The 26,632-nt window shown below is 34.7% G+C and overlaps 1 protein-coding gene across 38 annotated transcripts in view; it reads left to right on the top strand.

Annotated features, from left to right (window-relative positions):
• Positions 1-26,632, top strand: part of PTPRD (protein tyrosine phosphatase receptor type D) — a 2,322,816-nt gene that overhangs the window by 293,920 nt on the left and 2,002,264 nt on the right. For 37 of the 38 annotated variants that reach the window (XM_070480470.1, XM_070480507.1, XM_070480505.1 and 34 more), the window contains one exon: positions 1,734-1,788. The exons of the other annotated variant lie outside the window; for it this stretch is intronic. The gene's annotated coding sequence lies outside the window, so the exon portion shown is untranslated. The remainder of the gene's footprint in view (positions 1-1,733; positions 1,789-26,632) is intronic. 38 annotated transcript variants of the gene reach the window in all.

The raw sequence follows: 26,632 nt of genomic DNA, 5'->3' as shown, positions 1-26,632 counted from the left end.
GGTGTATTACATTGATTGATTTGCAGATATTGAAGAATCCTTGCATCCCTGGGATAAAGCCCACTTGGTCATGATGTATGATTTTTTAAATATGTTGTTGGATTCTGTTTGCTAGAATTTTGTTAAGGATTTTTGCATCTATGTTCATCAGTGATATTGGCCTGTAGTTTTCTTTTTTTGTGGCATCTTTGTCTGGTTTTGGAATTAGAGTGATGGTGGCCTCATAGAATGAGTTTGGAAGTTTACTTCTTCTGCAATTTTCTGGAAGAGTTTGAGTAAGATAGGTATTAGCTCTTCTCTAAATTTTTGGTAGAATTCAGCTGTGAAGCCATCTGGTCCTGGGCTTTTGTTTGCTGGAAGATTTCTGATTACAGTTTCGATTTCCTTGCTTGTGATGGTTTTGTTAAGATCTTCTATTTCTTCCTGGTTCAGTTTTGGAAAGTTATACTTCTCTAAGAACTTGTCCATTTCTTCCAAGTTGTCCATTTTATTGGCATAGAGCTGCTGGTAGTAGTCTCTTATGATCCTTTGTATTTCAGTGTTGTCTGTTGTGATCTCTCCATTTTCGTTTCTAATTTTGTTAATTTGGTTCTTCTCCCTTTGTTTCTTAATGAGTCTTGCTAATGGTTTGTCAATTTTGTTTATTTTTTCAAAAAACCAGCTTTTAGCTTTGTTGATTTTTGCTATGGTCTCTTTAGTTTCTTTTGCATTTATTTCTGCCCTAATTTTTAAGATTTCTTTCCTTCTACTAACCCTGGGGTTCTTCATTTCTTCCTTCTCTAGTTGCTTTAGGTGTAGAGTTAGGTTATTTATTTGACTTTTTTCTTGTTTCTTGAGGTAGGCCTGTAATGCTATGAATCTTCCACACTGTGTACTTTAGATCTCCAGAACTTATTTATATTGCATGACTACACTACATATTCTTTGACCAGTAGAATACATACCTTATTCTCCCTAGCTAATTATAACCACAATACTGCTCTCTGTTTTTATGAAATTGACATTTCAGATTCCACCTATGATTGAGAATATGCAGTATTTGCTTTTCTGTATCTGGCTTATTTCACTTATCATATTTATCAGGTTCATCCTGTTGTCACAAATGACAGGATCTCCTTCTTTCTTTTAAGGCTGATTAATATTCCAGTGTGTGTGTGTGTGTGTGTGTGTGTGTGTGTGTGTGTAGTTAAATATATAGCCACATTTTCTCTATCCATTCATCAACAAACATTTGGAAATGTAAATCAGTACAGCCATTTTGGGAAAACACTGGATTTTCCTCAAAATATGAAAAATATAAATACCCTTTGATCCAGTAATCTCATTTATGGATATATATTCAAAGAACATGAAACCAATATCTCAAAGATATTTCTCATTTCAGCATTACTTACAATACCAAAGATGTGGAAACAGCCTAAATATCCTCCACGGATGAATGGATAAAGTTTGTCATTTCTTATACATGCTTTCTGAGTAGATGTTTTTATAAACCAAATTATCACAATTCTTCATGAATCCTCTGTAAATCCTTGAGCAGATTTAAGCCAGATTTAGTCTGGCTTACAGGAAGGGACCAAAAAGTGGAGACTCTAAACTTCCAAAGTAGCTCTACTTTTAATGCTTCTATTTGTTATGCTTCCATAAAATTTCATTCACAGAATAAATAAGCCAGTATATATTAAAGTGCAGTTAAAAATCATGGATCTAGTCCAATGTCCTCATTTTCACAGGTGAAGAAATGAAGATTCAGAGAAGTAAAGGACCTGTGTCAAAGTCACAGTGCTAGTAAGTAATATCTACAAATCTAGAGTCAGATGTGTCAGACTGTTTGACCTGAGTTCTATCTATTGCATGACAATTTTATATTTTTCAGTTAAGATTCAGTGTTTAAAAGTCTGTATAAAACTCTATTTCCATTCCTCACATATGCTTACTGGCACTAATTGCTTGTGATCTGTGTTCAGTTCTACTACACACTTTGGAAGATATGTAGAAACTGAGTTACAGGATGTTCCTTTTAAAAAGAGACAGTGTGAATCATGAGATGATATCCCAACAGAAAGATGTAATTCATTTCAGTCCTTGCCATGTCCTTGGTGCTTAATAAGAATCATTACATTTTATTTTCAAAAAAGTCTGTAAGGTTTTGATACATAATTTAGAAATAAACTGAATCTTTAAGATGGTTGATAGTTTTCCTAAGTACATAGAGCTATTTAATGTCAGAGCTAGTTTCAAATCAAAATCTGACTTCAAAGTTGCCCACTTTTTGTATTGTACAATTCTGTAATTAAACAAAGACAAACATCAATACAAATAATACATAATTCCTGATCAGTGTGATATAAACTAGTATGATATAATGTCAAGAGAAGACTAAGTAATAAAAGATCTACTTGAGTTGACAGTGTATAAAGATAGATATTTTCTTGGTATTGACTCTAAGCTAGTGATTTTTTTATTTATTACTATGAAGACATTATGTATAATAATATCTGTAAATGAGTGCGGAAATATTGGCTACATATACATAATGACATTACAGGTGGAGATTGCTAATTTGTTAACACAAAGTAGAATAAGAATTTAAAAAAAAGGAGGTTTTATTTCATCTGTTGGAATATGAATGAATTATTGAAGAAAGCAAAGGACATTTTGAATTTGATGGGCTATAGATGCGTGTATCTGTAAGAAGTATAAGAAACATGGAGGTGGAAATGAATAGGGACATTTTGGCAGTAGGGGAGAGATTGAATCCTCAAATATGATAAGAGTGGAAAAATGTTGGAAAAAAAGTGTTGAACTGGGATTCTTTGGTGGAAGTTTTGAAACCTGATCTAAAAAATTATATTTTACTTTTAAATGAAAAATGGATATTTAAGGTGCTTGTTATTATTATTTGTTTATTGCTGTAATCTGTGCAGCCCTATAATCAGAGCTGTGTCTTAGAAAAACTATGACAGCATTATGATAGTCTACATAGATGAAAAATCAGAAGTAAGGAGACCCAGTAGCTGATGTGGAAAAAATAATGAGGGCAAACATTCCTCCTTGATTTTTATCTGTTTTCTCTGTAAAAGATGGTGACATCCCCCCTTCCCAGTAGCTGAATCACTCAGATTTCTATGGTAACTTTGAGGAGGAAATATTACTGATCTCATATACCAGGCCTTAGCTAAGTCTTGCCTAAAATAAACATAAAATTCCATAGATCCAATATCCTATTTTCTTCCATTTGTCTTTTTCTGATAAATATTTATTGGATGAATAAATAAATCCCTTTTCAATCTGCTTGAAAGTCACTGTCATGTAGAGGAGAAGATAGATGCCATGATAGTTTTATTATCCTGGAAGCCTACCTCTTCCTAGAGAAGTCTTTCTGAGTGAAAACTTGCCTTGTTCTTTACCTTAAAATTTGCACTCCAGTTGGAGGAAGGGAAAAGTAAAGGATACTTGTTTTTTTCATGAGAGGCATAAATAAATATGAAGTAGCTGTGCTATTCTAAAACATTTTGCCTGGATAATAAAGGGACACAAAAAAATTGAAAAAAGCCTTCATGCAAATTAAGAATCATTGATTTTTATAGATCAACTACTTGGTTTTTAACATCTAAGTAGGAGGAAAGAGCCTTAAAAGCCCTCTGCCCTAAGGTTAGCTTAAGGATATAGGACAACAGCTCTTAATTTGGATTTCGTTTTCAACTTCTAGCACTCTCCTCATTTTGAAAACCTTGCTCCAGGAATTGAATTCATCCATTAGTGAGGCTGACCAGCACCACACACATGCCCTGCTGTTTCTTAACTATGATCCCACAAGTAATGATACCACTGTGCTTTCTTCTTGCTCAGTTGAATTCATCATAGATTTGAAACTTTCTTTAGATTTTTTTTTTCTCTCTTGTGGATTGCATTTTTTATTCCAGGTTCCCTTTAAATATGTGCTTCATTTAACTTACATCCATTCGTCATAAGCAATACATCTACTAAATTTATTCCTTCTGTATTGAATCTCTGGTTTCCTTTGTTAGAGAAAACATGGGCTGCTCCATACATGGGTTGTCCTTCTCAAAGGCAATACCTTTGCAATTAGAGAACTTTTTGCCAAGCTGATATGTATTAACATTTCTGTACTTCTAAGAAAGCAGCACTTTGATGTAGGTGCTATTCAAATAAATTCCAGGTATAAGGTTTGACATGTTGTTTGGTCAGGTATTTGAAATGGTAAGGTAAATTCGAGTTTTAGGTGGGAAAGTAATAATAGAAGAACACCTTTTCCAGTAGAGGTGGTAAATTCAAAATAAGCCAACTGTGCAAGGTCTGGGGTGAGCTCTGAATATCCATATCCCTCTGTCTGATACACAGAAATTTTATTTGTGGAGGGAGTATGTACCTTATTGGCTTGTAACTGACAGTTCTTTGGTCTTTCCAATTGTCTATTTGTGAAAATACTCTAATCCTCAGTTATAGGTGACGTAGGATTGGATAGAAATCTGTCATTTGATTTCAAGCACCTGTCTCAAGCGTCAGTCCTCTGCCTGCTTAAACATCACACATTAGGCAAAATGGTGAGCTTGCACAAGGACTGAGTCGGAAGACCCCAAGTGACCCCTGGTAACCACTTGTTCGGAGAAGTGGAGATGAACGTGGCATACTCAGCTTTGTTTCTTGGCTAGAACTATAGTATTTCCAGCAAGACCCAGTGGCATTCCATTTATAATTTTCTGTTAATACATTCTAAATTGGTCTTTGTACTAAAACTAGAATGAGATTCATATGACAGAGATGCAACTTGCTTCATAACTCTTTAATCTTTGGTATAGGGAAATGAGAGAAAACATTTGCTTAGTTTCCCAACAGGATAACTTAATAAATGTTGTAGTGCTAAGATAATTTTAAAGAAGAAGGATTATTGAAAATATATTTGAGCATAAAGTAGAACACTTTATTATGAGAGGTAGTTTGGTACAGAGATCAAGTATATAGATCCTGGCGAAACACAGTATGTGTGAAACTAATGGATTCCACCATTATTATTTGTATAACCTTGGAAAGGTTTTCAAATGATCAGATGTTTGCAACAGAGGTCTGCTTCTTGCTATGATTTATTAGGATTAGCAAACCACTTCAGAGTAAACTTGACATAAAAGAATGTAGAATCCCTATGGCAAGTGAAGTTCCATTGACCTAAGGGCAGACTGAATTGGAGAAACTCTTTTAGCGGTCTTTGCTGGGATTGAGTGATCTTCATAGTATCCTGGTATGTGCCATGGAAGTGACAGGCCTTAATTAAAAAGGCTGAGTTTAATATCCTTCCTTAAGATTTTACCTTTTATAATGGCAGTGAATGTTATCTTTTCCCCAGCCTCTCCAGATTCTCACACCCCTCAAAAATGAAATTGGAAAGCAGCCGATTCCACTTCGTCAGGGCAGCCAATTAAATGGCAGAGGGTGTCTGTTTCTGTGTCATTTTCAGAAACAATTGTATCATTAAATCGCTGAAATTGTAGTGTCAGCAGGAAAGAGAGCAAATAGCTGCCAAAGGGAGGAAAAAATATGAACAATACAGCTACTTTGATGTCTTCCTGCCTTCCTTTCCAGTGTCTATTGCTGAACAAGCTACAAACAAAACGTGACGGAGCAAAGGCTCCTGCCAGCGAGCCTGGGTGCCTCTCACCTCCCTTTCTGGGAGGCTTGCTCACAGATTTCTTCCGCTCCTACTTGACAGCTTAGGCGGACCACACTAATCAGTGTTTCAGAACACAACTCCCACTGCTTTGCCTCTGCTCCTCTCCAATTACTGTTCACACGTGGAATACACTTTCTCATCTCCTTTTAAAAATGTATTCATTTATTTATTCAACAAATAACTGTGGAGCTACTACCTTGTGCTAGGCACAGTCCCAGACTAAGGTAGATCAGTGAACAAAACAGACAAACATCCCTGCCTTTAAGGAGATTACTTGGAGGTAGTAGAAACAGACAATAAATTATGTACATTGTTGTTGTTGCTGTTCAGACGCTCTGTCATGTCTGTCTGTTTGCCGCCCCGTGGACTGCAGCACACCAGGCTTCCCTGTCCATCACCAACTCCTGGAGCTCGCTCAAACTCATGTCCATTGAGTCGGTGATACCATCCAACCATCTTTTTCTCTTTGCATCATAAATCTGTTAATTGTGTGGTTGGCTAAGAGGACTCAAAGCCAGGGGACTATAGTTTTTAATGGGATAGTCAGAAATTGGGAGAAGGTATTTTATGCTGTCAAGAGAGGCATAGAGAATAGTGATTATAATAACACCCACTCTTTTGAGGGGACTGCTGGGGTTCTTAACCCTTCTAGCTCTGTCACTTCCTAGTTGTGATACCTTCTTTCTTTATTTCTCTGGGTCTCAGTTTCCTCATCTCTAAAATGGGTGTGGTATTAAAATCTATTGAATCTTATTGTTTGCAAAGGATTTAGAACATAATACACTGTACATATTACATAGTGAATATAATAAGTCCCTAGTAAATATGATATAAATTCATTATCATGTTCTGAAAAGAGCCTGTACTTCAACTTAGAGACATCTAAGTGTGAAAATTCAAGGACATTTCTCACTAATCTGATCCTCATTTGTATGATCAGGAAAATTAATGTAATTCCTATCATTTACAGTTGTTATCAGGATTATAAGAACTTTCATATTATGTGTTCACAGGAGATCTTTGTTAAATATGATGCCCTTTCCTCTTCTAGATGCAGCTGAAATGCTTTAATATGTTCTTATTATCCAACTAGTGAAAATCTTGTCTCTTGGTGTCACTTACATGGTACTTATTACATACAAGCTTGTGCTATATTGCGTTTCCTCTTTTCTAAAACATCATGGATGATAAGGTGCACCTATTGATTTAATAGCAGCTTTTCAAGGGAAGAAAAGAAACACTCCCACATTAAAGGCACCCATCAATTAAATTATGTGCCTTGATTTTAAACATATTTAAATGTGAAAAATAAGTGGGTCATAGAATCAAGGAAATGCCTTAGTTTCTGTTAATCTCTCATTGCTGCTGCTGTGTGATTAACTCCTCAGATACTATATAAATCTTTGTAGCCTTCTCTTTGCTTAACCTACTACCTTGTACATTTCAAGAACTCAATAAAGTATTTCCTAGATAACTGCGTAATTCCTTGAACAAAAGCACTTGTTTAAGTTTATACATCAAATGATAACTGATCATGGTTTTTTTAAGTAGGGGACATTTCTTCATTCAAAATTGTATAAAATTGGAAGGATATAGTGTGGTAGTCTTTTTTTGGGGGTGGGGGGAAGCAACATGCATGAAGAGTCTTTGTTTCTACAGATTGTGTGAATTGTTAGGTAGGCCTCCTTTTGAGTGCTAATTAGAGAAACTCAATTTGGACTAGGGAGATAAAAGGAATTTTTATATAAGGATACGTGATTCTAGCATAGAACTCAAGAACAGGAATGCAGATGCAACTCTGACCACTTAACTTCTAGCACCAGTTGCTTCATGAATCATATTTTACTGCTAATAAACCACTCTTTCCTGAGGTGGATAGCACAGGTTGAAGGTAAGGAATTCAGACACAGAGATGGTTTCCCTCGGTGCTTTAGTATCAGAGTCACCTGTACCACTTGATCAGCTGAAGACAATTCAAGTAACTGGGGACTGGCCTCTCTTCCTTAAACCCTCAGCTCCTTCCGGCTAGTCAGGCTCCTGCTAGTCATAGTCTTTTCAAAGCCCTTCAAGCTTCCTTTGCTGCTGGACCCAACATCAGTACCACATGAGTTCAGCTTTTATTATAATAGCACTTACCTTCTAGACCAATTTCAGAGAATCAGATTACTGTGTTGTGAAGTATGGAATTTATTATAGGAAGTTTTATGGAGTTGTGGCAGCTGAGGGGGATGTTTATACTAGGCCATTGCCTCTTCATCTAATGTTGAGCTTAAAGCTGCTGTTAGTTGCTTGGGCTATGGAGTAGAAGAGAGCCAGGACAGAACTGGAATCCATGAGGATAAAGGGGGACCCAAGGAGATAAACTGGGGCTCAGCTCCTGTCTGTCCCTCACCAACTCTAATGCTGATGTAAGGATGACCTACAGGAGAAGTAGGAAGCTTCACCAGAGGCCCATACATGCATTTAACCTCAGAGAAGCTGACGGAGAGAGTTAACAGAAACTGAAGGAGCCACAAGCATATAGGGAAGTCAGCAGGCAGACCAGGGCACATGCTCCAGGGTCTGACTTCCACACCCACCTTTGGAGAGAAAACGGGTTCTCACTTTTCTGCTTGCCAAATCATGTGCAGGTTTCTTTTGTGGCCTAACTGGAAACTATGCACAGGATGAATTGTGAGAAATGTAGTTTCAGTTTAGCTAAGGTAACACAGTAAAATATACCATATGCAGTGTGTATCAAAAGCCTTTGAAATATTCATTTCCATTGACTATAAAATAAGCCTTTGAAGAGACAGAAACCCCATATGGACAAAAACAAAAACAAAAATGGGTTGCTCCAAAGATACAAGGTTCCTAAAATATATTCTAAAAAACCAAGATCAGGAATGTAAATATGGTTGAGGAATGTAATTTAGTGGGAATGTATGTCATAAGCACTCTCTCTCTGCTCTTTGTTACTGCTTTTTTCCTGTCGTTTGTTTTATTTATCCTTCTGACACCACTCAGGTTTCCTCTGTACACTCAATCTGTGTGTTGGAATATACCAACATTAGTTCTTGAGAGTTGCATAGTGGAACCATTCAGAGAGGATTAAGGTCATTCTCTCAATCCCAATTAAAATTTCTCAGAGAACATTCAAGTTTACTGTGACAGAGGGCAAGTTCATGTTATACAAATGACAGTTGCCACTTCAAATATATGGATGAAATAAGGAAAAAGCAATTTGTGGGGAGGAGGGCACACAATTGCAGTTTCAGTAGATGTCTAATGGGGTCCAATTTTTGTCCTTGATTCACTGATCTGAAATTATAGATATGTACATGGAGTTATTTTTCTGTATTATTTAAAATATCAAAAACATAGAAAATGTGAATTTCCAAGTCACTTAAGTAAATTGTTGCACCTTATGACAGACTATTTTGTGTACGTAAAATGGTTATGAAGTTTTAAATGATGTAAAAGTATGTACCATTACACTAAATGCAAAAGGTATACAAAATAGGATTTTCAGTGTAAACTGAATACTATGTCAGAATATCAGTATAGTAGCTGCACCCTTATTGTAAGATTAGAAGTGTCGTTATCTTCTATTTTTTCTAACTTTTATAGAATAAACATATGCACTTCTACAATTTAAAAACATTCCTGTAAAAGTTTCACCACAAGACTTTGTGTGCAAAGTACTTATTAAGCTGTTTCCTCTGGAAAGAGACAAGAATGATCTAATTAACCTGCCCATCAGGAATTCAAGTAGAAAGTATTCGTGGACATATTATATGATCTTTGCTACCCAAGGACATCACAAATAGCTATTTTAAAACATATAATAGCATTTTAAAGATTTATTCCAAAATAGTAATACCACTCTCAATTAACCCTAATTTCTTGAAATATGCACATTGAAAACAAATCTTTTAAGCCCTATTTCACTCTCTTGAAATAAGTCATGTATTGCCCAAATAGCAAAGAGGGCAGTCACAACTAAAGAAGTTTAACTGAACCAAATAAAAGCAATGTGACCATTAATTCCAATATATTAGGTTAATGTTGTGAATTTATTATTTGCCACAGACTAGTGAGATTAATAAAATATAGCTTTATCATCAGAAAGCAAGAATACAGCTCTAAAAAACTAATACAACATACATTTTCCACACTGCAGTAATATTCTTTAGAAGCTTGGAAATAACTCAAGCTATGTTAATGAAGATGCAAAACAACCGCTTTGGTCTGAGAACTTATATCTACATGCCATTTTTCATATTTGAAAGAGAGTGGGATGTCATAAAACAAAAAGAAGCCAGGTACTAATTTTAAAGTTCTGATTAGTTGAACCTCTGTCTTCATATTATCTCTTTCTCTGTTTAATTAGATCACAATTATTTTACTGCATAGAATTGAATTTAGCCCCATATGTAGACTGGAACTCAAAGAACATACAATCAAGTATTTTTTTCCAGATGTATAGCATGCTAAAACGTTGCCTCCAGCAAGTCATTCAAAGCCTCATAGGAAAACTCTTGACACTGGCTATGTTAACTTGATCCTAAAGAGACAAAGAGGCTTTGAGTAAAAGAATTTTTGTTCTACTCTGTACACATTTCTAAGTTGCCTAACAAGTTCCTTTGGGCAGAGGAAAGTTTATAGTAGATGTCTGTCCATGTGTGTGTACGTGTGTGTGATGTGCATTTTTAAAATGAATTCTTCTACTGAACTTTGCAGAAACCTCTTACATCCCATCTTTACTGCAACTCTTTCTCCTTTTCTTTTTTCCCTTAATTGTGCAATCTCATGAAAAGCATTTTAGAGTACTAGGTGTAATTCAATAGCCATTTTTTTTTTTTTTTTTGGAAAAAAAAAAATAAAGGAAAGCTGGGTTTGTGTCTCAATGCTGCTGCTGCTAAGTCACTTCAGTCATGTCCTACTCCGTGCGACCCTAAGGACAGCAGCCCACCAGGCTCCCCTGTCCACAGGATTCTCCAGGCAAGAACACTGAACATTTCCTTCTCCATGTGTCCCAATAGTTAATAATATAGTATAATGGAATGGCTCCAGGCTAGATGAGTCACTGATTAAAATGTTTGGCTCTCAATATTATTTAGGATTCCTATTTTTTCCCCTATTCCCTGTAGGGCCAATTAAATAAAGTGGTTCTTTTTGTTTAAGGTTGTTTTGCTTTTGAAATGGGAGCTAATCTTCAGAGACAGATAGCATATCTCAGGGGCATATAGTCCCTTCCCTTTCCTGTCTACCCCGACCTAGTAGCAGAAACATTTTATCAAAACTCCAGAAATTGTGGCAGCAGTGTAATATGTTTCCTGTTGCAAGGCCAAAAGAGTCATTTTTCCAGGTGATATCCAAGTGGGTTTGGGTCACTGCAGAAACCAGAGACCATCAGACAGTTATTACAATGGGCCTTCTTGACAATTAGGTATCGGTTTGAGCCTTAGGTATTAATGTATTTACATAAAGAAAAGGAATAAAAATATGATTTCCTTGTATATCTTTCTCAAGAAGTTTGTAAAGGGGAAAATTAGTTTCAAAAGCATCTTTTGTAAATCTCCTAAGGTTTTACCAATGGGATGCTTTTGATCTTCAAGTTTAAGAAATTTTAATACAGAATCACTTTATTCAAGAAAGCTAGATTGTCCAGGAAGTGTTCCATGAAACCATTGTCATGATATAGAAAATTCAAAATACTAGTGCAAAATTGAGTTCATTTGTTAAAATCTACCTAGTACATGTAAATATAACTTGGAAAGAATCCCAATTATCATAAACATTTAGGACATGATACAAAGTAATATGCAGAACCATGTACATTATTAATCATTTATCTCACAGCTATGAATTAGCCCACTGAATGATATGTGATCTGGCTGGCTGTTCAGATAAATCAACTTTTATGAGAAAAGTATTTTATTTTAGGGGAAAGAATCACATTCTCTCTAAATAAAAATGTCTTTAAACTCTATTATCTACTAGAATGTATGAATTGAAGAATAATAACATGCTATCATATATAATCTCAGTAATACATTTATATGTGTAATATACATAATACATAAATATGCACCAATATACTTATGTCTCTGTACTTAATTAGATTTCTAAATGGCTGAGTCAGCATGGAGAGACTCTTTTTTGGACATTAGCATTTTACCTGAATTATCTGGTATCTTTTATTAAGGAATACAAATATCACTGACTTTGGCTGACGGCTTTTCTCATGTGGCCTAAGATTTTGAAATTTTTCCAGCAAAACATGGAAGGTATGTTTTTCATTTTACTTTGTGCTTTTAGCTAGAGAAATGATGAAATTTATAGGAAGGGAAGAAATATATATTAGAATTAATCAGTGAATCAAAATTTAGATTTGGGAAAACTGTTCTTTTTGGATATTTGTCCTGATAGTTTCCTCAAAGTGAAAACACAGTTACCAGAAAGTACTTTCTGTTGCGTTAAAAATATTACTACCTACTAGGTTGTGAATTTTTTTATTTGCTTCTCCTACTTAAACTAATGAAAAAATACACTTATATTATTTGAGACTGGTACCAGACATCAATATTCTAACAATCAATATTTTATACAGATCAAATTCTTCCTTTAGTCATTGTTATGAAAAATCAGGTAACATTTACTAATTATTATTTAACATGAGATTAATCCCATAGGTTGAAAAAAAATTTACTGTCTGGAGCTATGGTTGTTTCAAAAAAATTGGTTATTGTTTACTGCTTAAAAAAATAATAGAGTAAACCTAGTTCAGTGTTGTTTATGAGAATAATAGGGTTAAAAATCACATATAATATAAAAATAATAAAGTATTTTACTGTGCATTTACTCAAAATTCATCTTCTCAGAAAACAAAAAGAATTGTGGTCAGGATAGAATTTACAGGCCTGCATAGGTAGGTATAACAAAATTTTTGAATATTTTCAAATATTATATTTGCATCTCAAAATGTGGCTAGTGATACCAGGTATTAGCATCACCTGAGAACTTGTTTTATTTTCAGAATCTCAGTCCCTCCCCACACCCATGGAATCATAATCTGCATTTCAACAAGACTGTCCTGTGATTTGATGCCTTTAAGAAGCATTGCACTAGAATACCTGTCTCTCTTTGTCGCCCTGAGGAATAGGTATGGAACAAGGAAGGGGCACCTATTTGGAATCTAGAGCCACTCTGGTGTAAATACCAACTTTAACACATAGCATCTGAATGGCACGTCATTGATGTCAGTCTATTTCACAAAATGATTCAATAGCAATAACCACCGAAAAAGATTTTTTTTAGCCTCATCAAAGTACATAACCAAATGGTATTTGCATATTAAAATTATGGAGATTAGTATAATTTGAAACTTAGATTTGTTTTTCTTTAAGTTGGACATTTTACTATTGAATTATTTCCACAGTTTTGAGGAGCTACATGCAGGTTTCTAGGAGCAAATTTTGTAGTTAGTGAGGCATCATTATTGGTATCGTTTTTCAAAAGCTTTGGATACAAGTTATGTTTTCAAAGACTAATAATGGTCAGAGAAAGACACTGAGTGCTTCTTTGAAAGCAGGGATTCTCAGAAGAGGTGTCCTTGATCATCAAAGCAGATTCTATCTCAGAAAATGTGTTCCATTTGGTGGAATATGGGAAGGATGATTAAAAAACCATTGGAGTGAACTGCATTGTCTAAATAAATGCCTGATCTGTTTGGTCAATTATGGAATCAGTGAAGTGATCACTGTCTCAGACAGAAATTCTCTGTGTCTATTTAATAATGCTAATATTATCAACAATAACAGCCTATTAGCCAGGAAGAAAGTGTACCTTGTCTTTGATTCTTTTCTTGCTATGAAATCATATTCACTTTATCAATGAACTTTTGAAATTAAAAATGAATATTTCCTAAACCTGAAATGATAAAGATCACTGCTCAAACTACCTTCAAGGAGACATTTTGTTTCAACTATGAAAAGGGGTTATCCTAGTATCTAATAACTGAATATTCTTCTGATAAGGAGCTGTATGGTGATTAAAAAAATAAAAAGATTTGAGCTTTGTGAATGGCATATTCCTTCTCTTTAGAGAAGGGTTGATTACTTACCAGGCTTATAATAGAGCTTTCATACTTTATCCTAAAATTCTAAGAAAATGAGAGAGGAGGTGTTAAGATTTATCAAAAGATTGTTTTGTTTATAGAAAAACATGAATCAATACATCTACCCATTTAAACATTCTGGTTCTGCTAACTTAATACAAAAAAGGCAATCATCCAATTTATTTTGAATTTCTCTTATATTCACAGTAGTGCATTCTCAGGATGATTTCTTTTACCTTAGAGAATTTATGTTATGGATCTGTGCCCCTAAATACAGTCTTAAAATCACTTTTTCATACTAGTTAGCTGCACTGATCACTTGTAAACATGTGTGTTCTTTCTATTTTTCAATTTAATGTAAAATGAGCATAATTAGTGTACTAGATTTCTATATTAAAATAGAAAAACTCCATCTCAAATATAGGACTTCCCTGGTGGCACAGACGGTAAAGTGTCTGCCTACAATGTGGGAACCCAGGTTCAATCCCTGGGTTGGGAAGATCCCCTGGAGAAGGAAATGGCAACCCTCTCTAGTATTCTTGCCTGGAGAATCCCCACAGACAGAGGAGCCTGGTAAGCTACAGTCCATGGGGTCGCAAAGCGACGGATACAACTGAGTGACTTCACTTTTACCTCAAGTTTATATATTTCACCAAACAGAATATTCAGTTCAGATCAGAACTGAATAGTTATTGTTAATTGTTAACATTTATCGTTATCAGTATTAAATTGCCATTTTAAGTTATTCAATAAAATATCTCACCCCTCCTAACTTCTGCCCCTCCCTCTTTGCCCCAATGCAGAAAGAATTATATTTGATTTCAGGTGAGTTACTAAAATGTCCAGTTTTTCCTCAATGTGATTTCTGATAATTTGTTTAGGAATTAAAACAAAGCTTTCTTCAATAGCTTATAATAAAGTAAAATTGTGAATTAGATAATTCTGCAATAATTTTTGCTTTTTGGTTTGTTTTTAGATAAAATCCTTAATCGTGCTTCCTTTCATTACAGAACACTTCTTCACGTGACAATGATTTTTATCCAGTCTATCACCTTAAGTTACCCATGTTACCATTTTTCTGTGAGCTCCTATATAAGGAATCCTTTCTGATAGTATTCACACTTAGATGTCTTATCTTCCCCAAGGCTAAATGTGTCTCTCAGTCTTTTAAAGTAGGCTATTCCCTCTTGCTCTCAACTGGGTGAAATCTCAGATACCAAGTGGTACCACTGTGCAAACTGGTGTGTTAATTGCCTTATTTCCTCCTTTCAAATATGTATTTGATTTTTAACTAACTTTTGAGTATTTTAATATAAAAAGAATGTCCTAAAATGAGGATTACAATTATAGCAGCAAAATCATACAGTGAAATTTGTGGTGAAAATTGTTTTGGCATTTCTTTATAGATACAAATGAATAGTTTGACCTGGGTATTTTTCCTAAAATAACTGTTTATTCTAGGTTTGACGTATTGGTCTAGAATGATAGAGAAATCCTTAATTTACATTTGAAATAGTACAATTTGCGTATTAGCTGGTGACCCCTTGATTCAACCTACCCAAACACAGCTTATTTTATAACGAACTTTAGCTCTCATTTGTTGTTCAGTGGTTTCATCATTTTTATTTTTATACAGTTAGGATATGCCAACTTTGCAGTATTGTATCATGCATAATCTTTTTTTATGGGCCTGAAATGCATTAAACTGTCTGCAAGATGTTCATATTCATGGTTGTGAAGTGTACTTGCTGGTCTTTCACAAACTGATCAAATATTTAATGGGGTTTTGGTTTGAACTTGTTGGAAACAGTAATGTAATAATCCTCACATGGTTTGCTCAGAACATAAATTTTCCTCACTTCATCTTTTGATATGAATATTTTGAATTCCTGGGACTTCGTCTTCACCATACCATTTCCGTCGTTATATTTAAGATTTCAGTTACATTAATATGCATCCCTAAGTGATAAATCTTCCTTCTTGGCTTTCTTGACACATTTATTTCAAAGTTAAAATGCTAAAGAGACTAAAATGAATTCATCTTTAGGAAAAATTGGAACATTTAGCTTACGATATTGTGTAGTACTTTTGCAGTGATCCTGTGAATGCCTTTAGAGTCAGCCATTTTAGTCAGCTGACTCCTCTGAGTCTGTGTATCTACCTACTGGATAGCATTCTCAAACAAAAATGTTTAGTACATAAATATTACACCACCATTATTCCTTTTACATTATTTAATAAACAGATACATAAAAGGGTTGCTTTGTTTTAATAGTTAAAGATTATGTCCCTACCTCTCCTAGACCACTTTAAGTCCCTTCAAATCCCTTTAATTGCTCTGATTTGGAATGAAATCGACACTCCAGCAATTCACAACATTCTGTTTGGTCTTGCTCCTTCCACATCATCCTATTGCTCTTGTCTTCCAAACCATGTTAAACTCTGTTTCTTTGATGCCCTCAATGTCCTTGACTGTTTGTAATTCTGTTTTACTTGTTGTACCTGCTGTTCGCTCTGCTTTTAAAATTGTTTTCTCAACACTTCATTGACTCATCCCCTTTCCATTCTTCATATTCCAGCTTATGTATGGTTTTCTTAGAGATATTTTCTTTGACTCTAGAGAGAAATTTTTGGTAGTTTCTGTTAGAAAGTTTTGATACAATATTTTATAGCAATTGCTCTCCCCCACCCCTTTGGAACTGTTATTATCACCGTAATTAGTTGATTATTTACATAGTTATTAGTGTTAAGTCTGTCAGTTGACTAAAGGTGCCTGAGGGCTGAGGTTGTCAGTCTTACTTTCTACATAATGCTTGCATTTTAGTCAATGCTCTGTATGTATTTGATGAGTGAATAAATTATAGGAAGAACTTTCAAATAGATATTTCAAGGAATCAAAAAAGAGAAAATGATACAATTTGCATTTTAACAATGTTATTCAAATTTGAGATTTCTGTGGATTTGAGGCTTGAATGTCTTGGTTGATAAGCTGAATTTTTGTGTTCATGAAAGACATGTTACAGTATCAAAAGATCCATGGATTTTTGCAAAAGTGTCTACGAAGCACATGACAAAACAGTTGCTTACCCCCCCAAAAAATTATCTTAAATTTCTAGGGAGAAACCTGGCCAAGCTTTGAGAAGTTCTTGATCCTTTTCTTAATAAGTCTCTGTGTGATTGAGAGGATTTTCAAGTTTATGTAGTCAGCTGTTTTCTCCTCGGCTCTAGGCATTGCTGACTTAAGCAACTCTGAGATATTATTTATCAATATTAAGTGCAGAACTATTCAGTGGCTGGTTCTTCATAATGCAGTGTACATGTGGAGCTGTAACCATTATATATAATTGAACTTGATTTTTTAGACATCCCTTGCTAAATAGCTTCATTGTGATGTAAATTATTCTGTGAAAAGTCAAGAGTTTAGAACATAAAGCAGAAATCCATACCATGTAAAGATTTTAGAATCTCAATTGACAAGCTACTTACTGACCCACTGAAATGTCATATAATGCATTTTAGGCATTTTATTAGAATTTCCATGGGAAATGACATTCGATGGCTGGAAATAATTTACTGGAAAATATATCTCTTAGGTTAGCACTGATTAAACTGAGTAGGTTGATAATACTAGGAATTAAATTATAGGAGGATGGAAAAAGTGTCATTGCCAAATATTTCCTCTAGAACCACTACCTTCACCTTTGTTATAGTTCAGAGTTTTGATACATTTTTAGCTTTCTCTCATGATTTTTCTTTAATTTTCTTTATTGTTATAAAATATATCCTATTATAAAAAGGAATGAAAAAGCATATTATTTTATAAAGATGAGTAGTTACTATTAATCCTTCTTACTGCATTCATCATCTCCATACAGCCATTTATTCAACAAAATTTTAGTTGTGAAAACAAATTTTATGTTCACTTTCTTAAAAAAATATTTGAAAGGAAATGAAGGTATAACTATTTCAGCTATTCAATATTTATCCTTATAAAAGATATATCCCAGAAATATTCTAAATCAGTTTGATAATTGAGCTTATAAATTGAGGGTCTAGGGAATACCCACAGAGGCTGCCATCGAAATAATGGGGTAGATAGTACTTCACATATATTATAAATTTCAGATGTACTTATTAGTTAACAGAATTTCAAATATGAAAGCTAAAGTAGTAACAGACTGTAAACCACAGTATGAAATGATCACTAATTCATCCACAAAGGAGAAGGCTAAGTGCAGTCATTTGCAAGCTTGAGGAGCCAGAATCAGAAGGTAATTACAGTTTCAGAGACAGATTAATAATGCATTGCAGCTTAGGTAGGCTCTGTCCCCTGCCCATCCTTTTGAATCGTCTTACAGTAGCTCATGCTGATGGCTTGCCAGTAGAAACAGTGTGCTCTGCCACCTTTATTTCTATTTTTCTATAATGAATGATATCTTAAGAGTTGATCATATGATACTAAAAAAGAAGGAAGAGAAGGAGGAGGAAGTGGTGGTGGGAGAAGCAGCAGCAAAGTGCTTTTAGGGTGACTTCTAGCTCTTAGAAGTGAAACTCGGCACTGCTTCCAGATTTGTGAGCGGAATCATCATGGCAGGCAGATTTTGCTAGATGCCTGAGAAAGATATATTTTCTCCTGCTACTAGAATTTTATCTTGTTTAGGGCATCAATGTACCCAGTTAAAAATATGCCTTTCCCCAAACTCTCTCGAAGGTCCCATAATCCAGTTTTAGCTGACTAGATATGAGGGGACACATACTGAATAGAGGTCCTGGAAGAGCTTTGATTTCCTAACTAAAAGGGACTGACAAGGCTGCCAGAAACCCTTTGCCTTTTGATACGCCCTCTATCTTACTGCTTCTTTATTCCTGAGGTGGAGTCACTCCATTGTGGTTGTAAGGCTGAAAGCTACAAATTGAGGATTCTCCATCAAGACAATTGAGCTAGCCTAGACCTCTGGTGATTTTCTAAGCAAACACTGACTATATATCTTCAGACGTCTTGTTTTGTGAGAAAAATAATCTCCTTTATGATTATGCCACTGTGGCTAATTGAACCAAGGTGGCCACTTACAATCCTCTTGGATGCAAATGTTAGGAATGGAAGAACAGCAAGTATCTTACCATTTGCTAAGGGCATGGCTTATAAGAAGAATGTATTCTGTCAAATGATAGACCAAATATTATAAGTTTGATTTAATTCACTTGAGGGAAATTGGCAACAACTAAACAGGTACTAGATATCTGAAATCACTAACAAGTTAAATTTTAGATAAAATAATGCATCAAGGAAGAAATTATTATACTATGATGAAAATGTCATATCCATATTGAAAATTGAAGAAATAAAGGGCTGACATTTAGAATCTATTAATTTCAGAGTATTAAACTTCAGCATTATATATATGTATCACATGCATGAGCCAAAGAGAAATTTTACGCTTTAAATTGTATAGTAAGATGTTGTGTACTGCCAACTTGAAGGCAACATAGGGGCTATATGGATTGCCCCAGAAGAGTGAGTTTTAGAATTTTTATCTGCTTTAATTAATCTTTAATTTAATATTTAATCTGTAATTGTTTTTGTCTATTACTTTTACCTTATGTGAGTTGTATCATTTAAGAAAACAACTGATTTTACACAAAAATCTGAGTTATTAAAATCTTCTTTCAAAATATCAAAAGATTTAACAATACTGGATCCAACTTCCAGTAAAGTTCAGCCGTAGCTAAGCAACTACTGCATGTTATTTTTAGTTTACTGTAGTATCTTCCATGACCTATTACTTTAAACTCTCTTTTGCTTCTGTCTCTGGTTTGTTTGCCAGACTGTTTAACTCACTTTATTTGATCTACATAGATATTTAAGTTGCAAACTTTATCAAGTGAAATTTTTACTTAAAGGTACTCCAAGGAGAGAATGTAAAACTCTTGTATTTTAATAGTATACTCTGCAAGGTTTCATATTATCACTAAAAAAGATAAACTAATTCAAATATAATTTCAAATGACAACATAAAATCTAATTAACTGATTAAATTAGGAAGATAACATCGGCAAGAATAGCCCCCTCCAAATTATTTTTTTGTTGCTATTTTTTGTCTCTACTTCACAAAGTACTGTTTATAGCCTAGCTTTTTTTGCATTAGTGTTTCTATACAGCTTAAAATGTGAAGTTTTGTGGCCAGTCTCACCAGGGAAATAAACCCATTGTGTGTGGAATTACATTTTCTAAACTATGCTTTAGCAAACTAATAAGGATCTCTGTTCAGAAAATAGAATGTGCTTGCCCTATGAATGCATGACTGTCTGTTGTTTTGTTTTCTTTCTTTGATTAAACTTTTAATAGTTAAGACTGTTTAAAGAAGCCTTAGGAATTATGTTTAAGATCTTTAATTAAAACACTCACCACAATGTAGACTGTTAGCTTCTTACTCACCTGGGAAATTATTTAGTGAAATAATTGTTTTTGAATCTGTACTTATCTTGCCAAGATTAGAAATGTTCTAACTGCAGTGCTAAGATTGTTTTTTATACATTCAGAGTAACATATTCCTTATAACTTTGATAGGAATTGCTGTTATATATGTGGGGAGGAAGTAAATGTACATAAGAAAAGGTGCATTAAAACATATAATTTAACCTTTTGAGGGATGTACTGACTGAAGAAAATATAATCATATATATATGCACAATATAATACATAGACATATAATGTAATAATCTAACATAATTCCAGCATAAATTAGTAAATTTTCTGAAAAACTAGGCCAAATTAAATATTTTACAATTAAAATTTTTCAGTATGGAAAAAAGATACAGTTCCCAGTTCTCATCATGTTTTTCCCATTCATAGAAGCACACACAATTACTCTCACTGTTTTGTTCTTTCTTCCCATTTGTTTTCTGTTGTTCAACCACCGTTACTTAATTTTCAGTAACATGAATCATAGTATGTAACCCACGCATGTGAGCACCATTCCATTTGGGGATTTTTCTTAGTCATTCACAGTTCAAGTGTTACTATCATTACAGTTGTATTTTTCTAAATTCCAAAGTCCCGTAATGTTTATAGTTGAAGACAGATGCTTCCTTGGTAATTACTGGGAATACTACACTCTATTTCTACTTTGTGAAGTAATGCACAGTGATCATTTTTACAGGTATCAAAGGTATAGAACTAAGGTAATACTCACCTGAATCTTCTCTGTCTCTGCCCCTCTCCTAGTTTTGGAATTGTCCTGAGTTGGTTTCTTTTGCAGTATTTGGTCATATTTGCCTCTAACTTGTAGAGAAAGATATTAATTAGGTATATGATATTCTATCTCAAAATGAGGCTTACTTGAAAATCTGACAGTATGTTAAGAAAATTAGACAGTGTGACTAACAATGTTTTAAAGCAATTATGAAATACGTATCACTATTGTAAATTTAAGACTCCAAATATTGTTCTTAGCATACTTTGTGTCTAAAACTTTATTGTTTTAGTGTAAATGTCAAAGTGACTTGCCTGGGCCCCAAAGAGATTCTGATGACAGTATTTGAAAACTTAGGAAAACTCAAAGAAGAAAATATTATGAAATGGATGCAGCATGATGTTGTCCTGAGCAGGAATTAACTCTGTAAATGTATTTCTATAAATGGCATAAACCACCAGCTAACAGCTGAGCCACTCTCTGGGGATCAACCAGCTTGTATACAAAATTGGGAGAGGCTGTAGAAGGAAGGTTAATTCTACTCTACAGTTCCATAGGGCCTATTACAGTGCCCTGCAGAACTGTAAAGGGCTAATGGACCAGGGTATGTTTTATTTTTACCCACACAAATTATCTGGATTACCTTGTGAGGAAGTTTAAGGAGCAATGTAATGTCAAACAAATATTATGATAATAAGATTGAAACAATAAACCATACACAGTATTAAAATTCAAATACATTGTTTGAAAGTTCCAAAAATTTGATTTTGAATTATTGCTATATTATACACCATACATTAAAAAAATGTAAAAACCCTTTAGCTTTAATAAACCCATTATTTTTTTTTCTTATATGTAGCTATAGTTCTATGCATGCATTATGATTTCAGAACAAGTTAATGTGTTGGTGAATGTAATGAAGTCAGGGCATTTTAGACTCTTGATATTAGATTTTGTAAAAGTAAAATAAATTTCTTCTTCTTTTGATTTAGGTTTACCTCATCTTAATTTGTATGAATGTCACATAGCAGGCTTCCCAAATCATGCACTCTGATTGATCTTATTTTAAAAACAAGCATTCTTGGGATAAATTTGGAAAACTTCAGTGATAAAATTGACATAAACATAATCAAGACATTCATTTTGGATGTCTCATATAAAAATGAATTATAATTGTATATGTTCTTATTGTTAAAATGAAGTATATGTACATACATTTTAATATCAACTGGTATTGGTCTTTCTTTCTGTAGGGGGAGTATGTAATTTCCTCAGTTCTGTCTCATCACAACAAAAATTTGAAGCAATGGACCAGCGTTACAACCCTCAGACAAACTGTGTCACAGCTCTTGGACAGATCAGTGTTTCAGCTCCGTGTAATATCTCAGTTTTATTTAGAAAATGAAGGAAAATACATCATCGAGGCTTGAGGTTATGCCTACCCAAAAGACGCAAAAAGAAGAGACAGACCCCCGGCCCTTTGGCTCCTCTTTTTGTATGTTTTTTTTCTCCACCCCTGGGCCTGCTCTATGTAAACTGGGCTAGCCAGGAGTGCTGTTCATTATACCCGAGGTCCTCACTCCAGTCCTCGGACCTTCTTTGTTCTATTTTCCAGGGCTTTTCCCATCCTTGTCTTTTAGCCACCACCATTCTGGACTCTTTTTTTCCTTTTCTAACTACCTAACATTTCCATATGTTTGCAAGTCTTTTTCCACCTACCACCTCTCACACCATTTTCAGATGCATTTAGGTGGCTAGAAAGAAGAGTGAGACTATACACTGAATTAACATTTCTCATAGCACAGAAGAAATTTATGACTGAGGCCTCAAATACCAGAGAAAACCTATAATTCTTAAAGTGGGGATGTGATACTGGACAATGGTATCAAAAGAGAGATAATTTAGAATTCAGAGACAAAAATTCTAAGCCTGTATCAACAACTTCCTTAAAATATTCTATTAATAATGGATGGTTCCTTGGACATTGGATAGTGTTGATCATAGTTGCTTTCCTGCCTTGGCTTCTGTTTTTGTATACCTTTGGCTTTTTCCCTATTTGCCTCTCTGTCTGTCTCTCTCTCTCTCACACACACACACACACATCTGTCTATAATTCCTCATTTTCACTACAAAACTATCATGTGCATATATATAATATTTTGTATAATTTTGTCTATCTATTTATCTACCTGTCTTGGCCTTAAGTTCTCTCCTAAACTTTAGGAATGCATTTCCAGTTTCCTCCCAGTCCCCTCTAATAGTACATGCCAGCATGAATCAAAGTTTCTGTGATAACAACTAAACTCATCTATCTCTCTCCCCAATTCACATCTAATAAAATGATAAATCCCAGTGATTCAGTTTCTAAAACATTTGGAAATTTTGCCCCATTGATTTCAACATTATCCTTGTTGGGGACACATTTTCCTGTACTATGATAGTAATTATTTGTCTGGCCTTCATGCATATAATGTATCCTCCCTTATACAAATAAATGTTGCATTTATATATCATACTCATATTTCTATAGGATAATTGTCATTCAATTTATCCCCTGCTTCATAATAGTCTGCATTCCCCTGCTAACTCAAGATCACAGTGTAAATTCCTTAGGCTGGTGTCAATCTTCCTTTCACCGTTCTCTCTCCCTTTTAAGCTTCTGTCTTCACAACTGTATCTTCTTTGCCACTTATCAAATCTCCAAAGCTCAAAAACTAGTATCTGTATGAAGTTGGATGGAAAACCACTGGAGTGAGGAATGATCTGTCTAATCTGAACCTCCAGGAGGTTTTGCCTATGTCTTTCTATGGCATTTACCCCAGTAGTCCTTTCATAATTTAGAAGTCTGTCTCTTCACAGCAAGGAAAACTGTTATGGAAGGTTTCCAATGGGAAATGTTAGTTTAGCTGAATTTTGAGTGGTGTGTAGGAGTCAACACAGAGAGAAAACCGATGAAAACATGTTGCCAGCAGAGGGTACAATGCTTGCAGATTCTTTAGAGTGTGTTCTGCTGCCTTGACTGGATGCAGAAGGTTTAGGTGTGTGCATGTGGTTGGGGTTTATGTAGAGCTCTGACCCAGTAGCTATAGAGAGATGGGTTTGTATTTCTTGCTAAGAAAAGGCTACTTCAATTAAATTAAGACCTATTTCAATGATTTAAAATTTTGAAATCCCACAGATATATGTATTTTGGAATAACCATCAACAATTGAGCTTTGGAATAACCATACTAATAATAGTATAAAGGGAAGATGATTCAAAAAATTTAGGCATTGTTTTCTTCCAATTAGGGAAGTATATACATATATCCCTTGTCCACATGTTGTACATTCCTATTTTCAGGATTTCATCCTGCCCCATCTTCAAATTTCTAATTATTAGCTGCAGTAACCTGTGAAACTATGTGAAGCTGTGTGTAAGAATCAGGATGGTTTCCTGGACTGAATAACCTAATAATGGAAATTTTGCTGCTACTTGGCATCTTCTTTGAAGCATCTTTTCATAATTCTGTCCCAGGCTCAAGTCCAAAAAAGTTTTACACAGAAATTGGTATGATTATTACAGGAGACAGTGAACATGGAGAGGACACATCCAATTGTTATTAGTAGTCCTGATACTTGTCTTTATCTTCAGCCATTGTATGTCAGTCAGGACCAGTGACAGACTAAAAGATGCATCTGCTTTGTGTGTGTGAGTGTGTGTGTGTATGTATAGTTTCTAAGAATGCTTTTATTCTGCACAGAAAGCAATATAGTGACAAGAAATTTTGAATTTCATAAAATTACATCCCACACCTTTTACACTTGCTTCTGAACTCTGACACAGATGCAACAAAATTTATTTTTCCAAGGTCAGTGGAATTGCACCTTTGTATCCTGTCCTTAGACTTTTTGGTGGTTTTTACTTTAATTTTATTTTTCTTGTCTGTCTCTGACTCTTTTCTTCTTACATTTTTGTCATGCTTTTATATATAAAGCACGTAAGAGGAGGTATATAGAAGGCACTAGTATAAAGTTATATACTAACTAGTTATATAAATGCAGGAAATGGGATGTTATCAGCCTTTCATTTCCATTTCAGGTAAAGAATGTAGACATATAGTTTTTAAAAGCATTAGAATTATGAATTTTAAAACATCTAATACCAAGTTGTTATAAAATACCTAAGACCTTTTCTCTTGAAAATCCATTTCTAATCCAACAAAACTAGAAGACAGCTATGGATTCTACTTCATATTAGTTGTAATCAATACCTCCATACTTCTATAATACTAAAATGTTATTTTAATTGTATATGTGCTTACTTTATCAAGAACAAAATCAATGTTTTAAGAAATCAATGTTCTTTGCAAAGTAGCCTCAAATGGATGAGGAAAAGTGAATGGCCCAAATATGCAGAAAGAATTGACTCTGTCTTTTGTACCAATGTTAGCACAGGAGCATATAATGAAAAATCAATTATAACATAAAATCTCATAATAGGCGTTCAAGTGTTCTCTCATCAAATAAGAGTAAAAAACTATGTCTGACTTCTGACTATATTCTGTATCACTAGACTGTGAATATTTTTATTTCTTCAAAGTAGGAACAGATGTCCGAGGTGCACAGTGACTGTGAGATGGATAAGACCTCTTCATTGGTCATCATATGAAATATTCAAGTGAGCAACTGCCAAAATCAGATGCCTATGCATGTGGAAGGTAGGGAGAGAGAGAAAAGAAAGGTGGTCTTAAAACTCTGTGATACCTCTTCTTCTTCCCCTTTCTGACAGGATAAGGATAAAGCTGTTGACTTTAACCACTTTACTTCGAGTGGTTAGCAGTGAAGACAGGGAAACCCATTATGGGTAGCCTAAGTTAAGTTTTAGTCTTATAGTTATGTCTCACTCTTTGTGACCCTTTGGACTGTAGACTGCCAGGCTCATCAGTCCAAGGGATTCTCCAGGCAAGAATACTGGAGTGGATTGACGTGCCGTCATTCAGGCGTTCCTCCCGACCCTGGGATCGAACCTGCATCTCCAGTGTCTCCTGCATTGCAGGCAGATTCTTTACTAGCTGAGCCATCGGGAAAGCCCTAATAGCCCTGGAACTGAACTGATCCTATACTATGGCTGAAGTAGAGTCTGGTTGTACCAGGAATGATACAATGCAACTCTGTGTGTGTGTGTGTGTGTGTGAGCCCTACTTTGAAGATGATAGAATTCCTGTTGCTCAGTAGTTGCACAGTAATGGGTGAAGTTGTGGTAATAGCAATATCTGAAATATGCTTAACCTTTTTTAAGGTACTTTTACATGCTCTATTTTTGTGATCCTCATCCTCATGACATATGTCTCCGACATACTTATTAAATAAGTGATAAATAAATTTAATAATGGAGGATAATGTGAATACACACAAAGCACAGTAAAATGGGCTGTATAATTGCATTTAACTTGATTTTGCAGATGAGAAAACTGAGCTTTGAGCAAAGTGAGGATTTTACTTGGCCAAATGAGCAGCAAGGCCAAAACTAATATCTGCGTCTGAATGTAGAGCATGTTGCATTTTTGTTTGATTTTCACCAGTTTTTCAAACTGCCACTTATCATCCACAAGCATGTAATTATGGAGTTCCTTAATTCTTTCATAATCAGTGTGAAGACTGGCCCTGA

This window comes from Odocoileus virginianus, chromosome 18, assembly GCF_023699985.2.
Source record: "Odocoileus virginianus isolate 20LAN1187 ecotype Illinois chromosome 18, Ovbor_1.2, whole genome shotgun sequence".
NCBI classification, from domain to species: Eukaryota; Metazoa; Chordata; class Mammalia; order Artiodactyla; family Cervidae; genus Odocoileus; species Odocoileus virginianus.
This window is presented reverse-complemented; position numbering and strand designations above follow the sequence as displayed.